Source organism: Giraffa tippelskirchi, chromosome 2, assembly GCF_054371585.1.
Source record: "Giraffa tippelskirchi isolate mGirTip1 chromosome 2, T2T-mGirTip1v1.2.pri, whole genome shotgun sequence".
Classification (NCBI taxonomy): Eukaryota; Metazoa; Chordata; class Mammalia; order Artiodactyla; family Giraffidae; genus Giraffa; species Giraffa tippelskirchi.
The window spans coordinates 141,954,600-141,962,721 of NC_137276.1; positions in this window are offsets into that span (position 1 = coordinate 141,954,600).

The following is an 8,122-nucleotide window of genomic DNA, read 5'->3' on the forward strand; positions in this document are numbered from 1 at the left end:
CAGAAAAGTCAATCAATTGTAGGTGTGTTCAATGAATTATCACAAAGTGAACCCACCAGAATAACTGCCACCCAAGTGAAAAAAAATAAAACATTATTAGCATCCTAGAGGACCCTCCTAATGACTATCCCTTTTCTGTTCCCCAGAGGTAATGATCATCTTGCCTTCTAACACCATAGTTTAATTTTGCCTATTTTTGAACGTTATAAAAATAGTCCATTCATTGTTTTACTGTTCAATACTGCTATTAACTATAGTTATCTTTTACAAAGTACACTCTATATACTAATCATATTTATGGCAAGTCTATATCCTATCTTCTTCACTTAACACTCTACAGAGTCATTTTTGCATGTCATTTAACATTGTGCCAAAAAAAATGGGTTTTGCCTTATAGTCTATTGGATGGATATAATGGATATAGCACAATTTTATTGGAAGTATAGGGTTGTTTTTTTTTTTTTTAAGGAGGGGAGGCAATATCTCCTAAGCGTATGTTCAGTTCAGTTCAGTTCAGTCGCTCAGTCGTGTCTGATTCTTTGCGAACCCATGAATTGCAGCACGCCAGGCCTCCCTGTCCATCACCAACCCCCGGAGTCTACCCAAACCCACGTCCATCGAGTCGGTGATGCCATCCAGCCATCTCATACTCTGTCGTCCCCTTCTCCTCCTGCCCCCAGTCCTTCCCAGCATTAGGGTCTTTTCTAATGAGTCAACCCTTCTCATGAGGTGGCCAAAGTATTGGAGTTTCAGCTTCAACATCAGTCCTTCCAGTGAACACCCAGGACTGATCTCCTTTAGGATGGACTGGTTGGATCTTCTTGCAGTCCAAGGGACTCTCAAGAGTCTTCTCCAACACCACAGTTCAAAAGCATCAATTCTTCAGCACTCAGCTTTCTTCACAGTCCAACTCTCACATCCATACATGACTACGGGAAAAACCATAGCCTTGACTGGACGGACCTTTGTTGGCAGAGTACTGTCTCTGCTTTTCAATATGCTATCTAGGTTGGTCATAACCTTCCTTCCAAGGAGTAAGCATCTTTTAATTTCATGGCTGCAGTCACCATCAGCAGTGATTTTGGAGCCCAAAAAAATAAAGTCTGACACTGTAAGCATATGTATTCACTTGCATATTCTTTGGTGTACATCTGTGGGTTATCTCTTTAGGGTTATTCCTAAAAATGGAATTCCTAAGTCAAAGAACATTGACTTTTTAAAAGTCCAGTGTCCTGCTGCAAATGACGTCAATTTATATTCTTGCTAGTGATGTGTGATAGTATCCCATTATATTCAGTTTAGTTCAGTTGCTCAGTTGTATCCGACTCTTTGCGACCCCGTGAACCGCAGCACGCCAGGCCTCCCTGTCCATCACCAGCTCCCAGAGTTTACCCAAACTCATGTCCATAGAGTCGGTGGTGCCATCGAGCCATCTCATCCTCTGTCGTCTCCTTCTCCTCCTGCCCCCAATCCTTCCCAGCATCAGGGTCTTTTCCAATCAGTCACCTCTTCACGTGAGGTGGCCAAAGTATTGGAGTTTCAGCTTCAACATCAGTCCTTCCAATGAACACCCAGGATTGCTCTCCTTTAGGATGGACTGGTTGGGTCTTCCTGTACTCCAAGGGACTCTCAAGAGTCTTCTCCAACACAACAGTTCAAAAGCATCAATTCTTTGGCGCTCAGCCTTCTTCACCATCCAACTCTCACATCCATACATGACTACTGGAAAAACCATAGCCTGGAGTAAATGGACTTTTGTTGGCAAAGTAATGTCTCTGCTTTTTAATATACTGTCTAGGTTGGTCATAACTTTCCTTCCAAGGAGTAAGCGTCTTTTAATTTCATGGCTGCAATCACCATCTGCAGTGATTTTGGAGCCCAAAAAAATAAAGTCTGACACTGTTTCCACTGTTTCCCCATCCATTTCCCATGAAGTGATAGGACCAGATGCCATGATCTTAGTTTTCTGAATGTTGAGCTTTAAGACAACTTTTTCACTCTCCTCTCTCACTTTCATCGAGAGGCTCTTTAGTTCCTCTTCACTTTCTGCCATAATGGTGGTGTCATCTGCATATCTGAGCTTATTGATATTTCTCCCGGCAATCTTGATTCCACCTTGTGCTTATTCCAGCCCAGCGTTTCTCATGATGTACTCTGCATATAAGTTAAATAAGCAGGGTGACAATATGCAGCCTTGACGTACTCCTTTTCCTATTTGGAACCAGTCTGTTGCTCCATGTCCAATTCTAACTGGTGCTTCCTGACCTGCATACAGGTTTCTCAAGAGACAGGTCAGATGGTCTGGTATTCCCATCTCTTTCAGAATTTTCCACAGTTTATTGTATCCACACAGTCAAAGGCTTTGGCATAGTCAGTAAAGCAGAAATAGATGTTTTCCTAGATCTCCCAAATAATTAAGAAAAATCTGTTAATTTGGTAGGTGAAAAATATTTTCTCCTTGATGTTTACACTTACAGTCCTTTGATTACAGGAGAGGCTGATTGCAAGTTTATTACTAATTCATATGTCTCTTACTACAATTTATATATACACTTTTTTCCCATCTCCTCAAGTTTTGACATTGGTTTCTCCATTAGTGGGCTTTCCTGGTGGCTCAGATAGTAAAGAATCTGCCGGCAATGCGGGAGACCTAGGTTTAATCCCTGAGTCAGGAAGATCACCTGGAGAGGGAATTGGCAACCCACTCCAGTATTCTTGCCTTAAGCAGACTGTTGTGCTTGAGTCTCTTAGGTTAACATGAATGAATTGTGGTCTTTAAGTCAATGATTGGCCTAATCTCAGGACTATCATAGAAATTCCTTCAGGGTTCTTTAATATCCTTTGAATCCCCCACCCTTTCCTATAGATGACAGGATTGTGACAGATGATTTCAATTTCATTACCTCATTGCAGTAACTACATGAAATCCAATTTCACTACTGTCACATTATAGCTCAGAGAATGAGGTTGAGTCCATATGTGACTTGCTCAGGTTAATGAAAGGACATTTGAACCTGTATATTCCCACATAGTCCCTCTACTTTGGCTAGTTTTAAGCTGAAAGTTTTCCCTTTGTCATCACAAATCAAGCAGTTGAGGTTCTATTAGGCATGGTATCTGTAAATTTGAGACTCAGGGAAGAGTTGCAAAACTGGGCTAAGGAGGTTGTAGTTGCCGAGTAATGCAGAACACATGAGATCACCTCTTATGCTCCATAATGATAGAGAAATGAGCCCCCAAGGAGATGATGCCATTGTGCATGGCCGTGCAGGTTGTACATAGCACAGCTCCAGAGGGGGCACCATCCACATCCAGTATGACTTGAATAGCATCCCTTGGAATCTGCTAATCTGCACCTGAATCTTTAGTAACTTCTCAAGATTTAATATTTGTAATAAAAAGTGGTTTTCAAGCATAGGTCAGTGTAAACTAGAAATAGAGTGAATGATGCTGGATTAGAACTTTGCTCTTAGTTGTTAAAACAATTGATACAAAAATTGATGGATCAAAGATCATTCTTTGTTCCAGAAAACATAAAATGATACTAAGGGCAAAACATTTAAAGCACGTTTGTCCCTGTAGAAATAAAATTAAAACACTGTGTGAGTGTATAGAAAGATTTCTGAAGCATCAAAACAGAGTAGAACATTTTCTTACAAATACTAGGTAATTGCAATACAGATTCTGTGACAGCAGCTACTTGGTCAGCCAGCATATAGGAAAGTACTCATGAGGATGAGAAAGTGACCACACACTTAGCAATGAGTGTTTTAACAGTAGAGGCATATTAGAGACCACCTTGTTTTGCAATTACCCATTGTGGTTGCTTAGTCAAAATCATTCAGCATGAAGTTAGGAGAAAGGATTAGAGATTACAGGTGACCCTAATTGAAGCCACCAGCTGAGGCTCTCTTGGGTTGCTGAAGGTAGGAGTCAGGATTATTCAGGCTTCATAGTAACCTGCTTTGCCTTTATTTCACCACAACTGTTAAATATATAACACACCTTAGTATTTTATACCCCTCTGTCAATCGTTATTAAGTTATTTCTTTTCAGGGAAGCAGTGTATCATAGTCTTAGAAAGTCCAAAAGACTAGACTTGAGCTTTTCCATTTGCAAACCAGTGGAGTTTCCTCATTTATAGCATTTAGGCTTTGAATTGATTGATTGCTAATTGATTGCTAATTTTTCTGCTCTAAAGCTGTGTCAGTTCAGTTCAGATCAGATGCTCAGTCGTGTCTGACTCTTTGCAACTCCGTGAACCGCAGCACACCAGGCCTCCCTGTCCATAACCAACCCCCTGAGTCCACCCAAATCCATGTCCATTGAGTTGGTGATGCCATCAAGCCATCTCATCCTCTGTCGTCCCCTTCTCCTCCTGCCCTCAATCTTTTCCAGCATCAGGGTCTTTTCAAATGAGTCAGCTCTTCGCATCAGGTGGCCAAAGTATTGGGAGTTTCAGCTTCAACATCAGTCCTTCCAATGAACACCCATGACTAATCTCCTTTAGGATGGACTTGTTGGATCTCCTTGCAGTCCAAGGGACTCTCAAGAGTCTTCTTCAACACAACAGTTCAAAAGTATAAATTCTTTGGCACTCAGCTTTCTTCACCGTCAAACTCTCACATCCATACATGACCACTGGAAAAACCATAGCCTTGACTAGATGGACTTTTGTTGGCAAAGTAATGTCTCTGCTTTTCAATATGCTGTCTAGGTTGGTCATAACCTTCCTTCCAAGGAGTAAGCATCTTTTAATTTCATGGCTGCAGTCACCATCTGCAGTGATTTTTGAGCCCAGAAAAATAAAGTCAGCCACTGTTTCCACTGTTTCCCCATCTATCTGCCATGAAGTGATGGGACCGGATGCCTAAAGCTGTATATACATATATATATGGGTGTGTGGGTGTATATATATACATGGGTAGCCTTTCCCTTCTCCAGGGGATCTTCCCAACCCAGGAATTGAACCCAGGCCTTCTGCATTGCAGGCAGAGTCTTTACCAACTGAGCCTCAAAGGAAGTCTGTATACATACACACATATACTTTCAAGTGAAGATTTTCTTGAGTATGAGTTTTTATAAAGAAACATCAGGAAGGTTTTCACATGAGCTTAATGTAGAAAACCCAACACAGACATACAACGTGTATTTGTGCTAAGTTTTGATAATATCCTTAGTCCTTGTTTCAGATATTCTTTATAAAATAACTATTGTACTTGCAATAGTAAGTAAAATTTCTTTTCAGAGCAAAAGAGATGAAAGAGTTCTCTTGCATATCCTGGGTAATTTCATAATCAATTTTAAAAATTCTTTTTCAGGATTGGCAGAACTTTTGGTACAGAAAACATAAGAAATGTGTTTCTTTTCTGTTCTTTGGAATAGGCTTAGCAATTACCTCCTTCTTAAGAGTAAAAGCAATTATCTGCTTGCCCACGCAAACACAGGTTGTTTAAGGTTTGTCCTTGTCTTGAAGTTACAGAAAAATCAAATTAACGGGCAGTTTTGATATTGTTGAGCAAATTCAGGGGCCACCCCTGAGGATGCAGGCTGAGGCCTTGTTATCACATGTGAGGCCTTCACTGGTGTGTGGTGTCCTCTGGACCCTCTGAACGCAGCTGTACAAATTCCAGATATAGCTCTGCTTGGTCAAATAGTTATTAGTTTCTCTCTGGAAGTGGGTGAAGTTTAACTTTATATCCTTTCCTTTTTGGTATCACCGTCCCACCCTGCCCTGGTACTCTCAGGATCATCTGGGACTAAGATTTAGAAACTATACTCATTAGAATAGCTAATTCAGGATTTGAGTTTTTAAAAAAGAAAATCCAGGACCAAACAAAATAAAAATGTACATGTTTACAGAGCATTGGTTTCTAACTATTATTTAAAATTTACATGTTCTCTTTTCTCCACCTCAACATAATTCAAGATAAACTTCTTAAATTTCCATTCTGAATTAGATTTGGATGGATAGGACTTTAAAATCTGGAGAAATTATACCAGGCTCTTCTTTCCAATTCTATTTCTGGGTCTGCCTTTTATGCCTCAATGAACACATCCTCTGGCCTCGGGCCACTTCTTTGAAGGCATCCTTGGGCTTTTTGCTCCTATGCTGTCCCTGTCAGGTTTCTTCTCCTGTGTTTTAGATACTGGGCAGTGCTGTGCATGTAAACTAGCTCTGAGGACAGTAAACAAACACTGATTAGTAGCATTTGTCAATTTCCATGTATAAATATTCCTACCATGGCCACTTTCAAGCTAACCTGAGGCATTGGGAAGAGAAGTGCTCAACTGACCCCCAGACACTGGTCAGAGCTGACTGCAATACCCTGCATATATCTGTCTTTGCAGATATCATCTGAGTCTCAGTCCTAGATGTCTGTATGGCTTTTGCACCGGATCCATATCTGTCTTTTTTCAATTCAGTTCAGTCACTCAGTCATGTCCGACTCTTTGCGACCCCATGAATCACAGCACGCCAGGTCTCCTTGTCCATCACCAACTCCTGGAGTCTACCCAAACCCATGCCCATCGAGTCGGTGATGCTATGCAGCCATCTCATCCTCTGTCGTCCCCTTCTCCTCCTGCCCCCAATCCTTCCCAGCATTAGGATCTTTTCCAGTGAGTCAACCCTTCTCATGAGGTGGCCAAAGTATTGGAGTTTCAGCTTCAACATCAGTCCTTCCAGTGAACACCGAGGACCGATCTCCTTTAGGATGGATTGGTTGGATCTTCTTGCAGTCCAAGGGACTCTCAGGAGTCTTCTCCAACACCACAGTTCAAAAGCATCAATTCTTCTGCGCTCAGCTTTCTTTATAGTCTAACTCTCACATCCATATATGACCACTGGAAAAAACATAGCCTTGACTAGATGGACCTTTGTTGGCAAAGTAATATCTCTGCTTTTAAATATGCTATCTAGGTTGGTCATAACTTTCCTTCCAAGGAGTAAGTGTCTTTTGATTTCATGGCTGCAAGCACCATCTGCAGTGATTTTTGAGCCCAAAAAAATAAAGTCTGACACTGTTTCCACTGTTTCCCCATCTATTTGCCATGAAGTGATGGGACCAGATGTCATGATCTGTCTTCTTTAATTTTTATGAATTGTATTTATTAGTAGACGTGGTCTTCTCTTTGCTTGGCTAGTTTGTTCCAAGCCAGTTTTTCTGTGTGGTTTACATAGTCGCAGGATCCCTCTGATCATGCCTTTCCCATGTACCTGACTATGTCACATCACTCCAGTCACACAGTGTAAACCTGTTATTCCTTCTTGTTCCAGAGTACATGATAAATTTCTTTAGCTTTCTTTCAAGACAGATAGCAGGCAGGTTCTGAGCTTCATGTATGATGAGGCCTTTCTCTGCTCAAAGGGGCATTTCCATTAATTTCTTTGATGGCTGTATCCTTCAGGATCCTGGAGGCAAGAGGATATGATCTTGAGCATTGTATGTCTGAGATTTTACAGTATGAAAATTATGGTACACCTTAGGAAAACCTAGCAGATGTTGTGTAGATGGATGTTTCATCTGCGGGGTGGTATAGTGAAAGTTCATGGGGAGACCAGACTTAGACCCACAAAGGTAGTTGTCTTTAAGCATAAAAAAATTGAATATGTTCAGATGTAAAGTTATCATTTTATGTTGATTGTTTTCTGATGTGCCTTTACACTGATAAATAGCTGTGCCACATAAGCCCATCACTGGTTTATAAAGGCTCTTGTACAGTCCTGAAGAGAAACCATCAGAGTCTCCAGGGACTTCTCTGCTTCCTTGGATATATAGACACCTCTAGGACTAATTCTTTTCCAGGTCCTGTTGCTACACCTCTATACCCGTATCTTTATTCCTGGTTTAGCCCCTGCTTTGCTGAGCATTATATTGTGTGCAATTCAATTAAATGGATGTTTATGTGACCTTTTGATTTTCTCAGAGAAGACCCATAACCACCTCCCACCCAACCAAGATTAGCCACTTTTGTTAGTGACATTCTAAAGAAAATGACCTGGCCTTTCTTTTCTTTTTTTTTTTTTTTGTAAACTAAGACCTTTAGAAAAGAAGGCTTGTAACTAACAACAACAAAAAAAATCCAGGACCCTGTCCAACCTCACTATCACATTATTGTA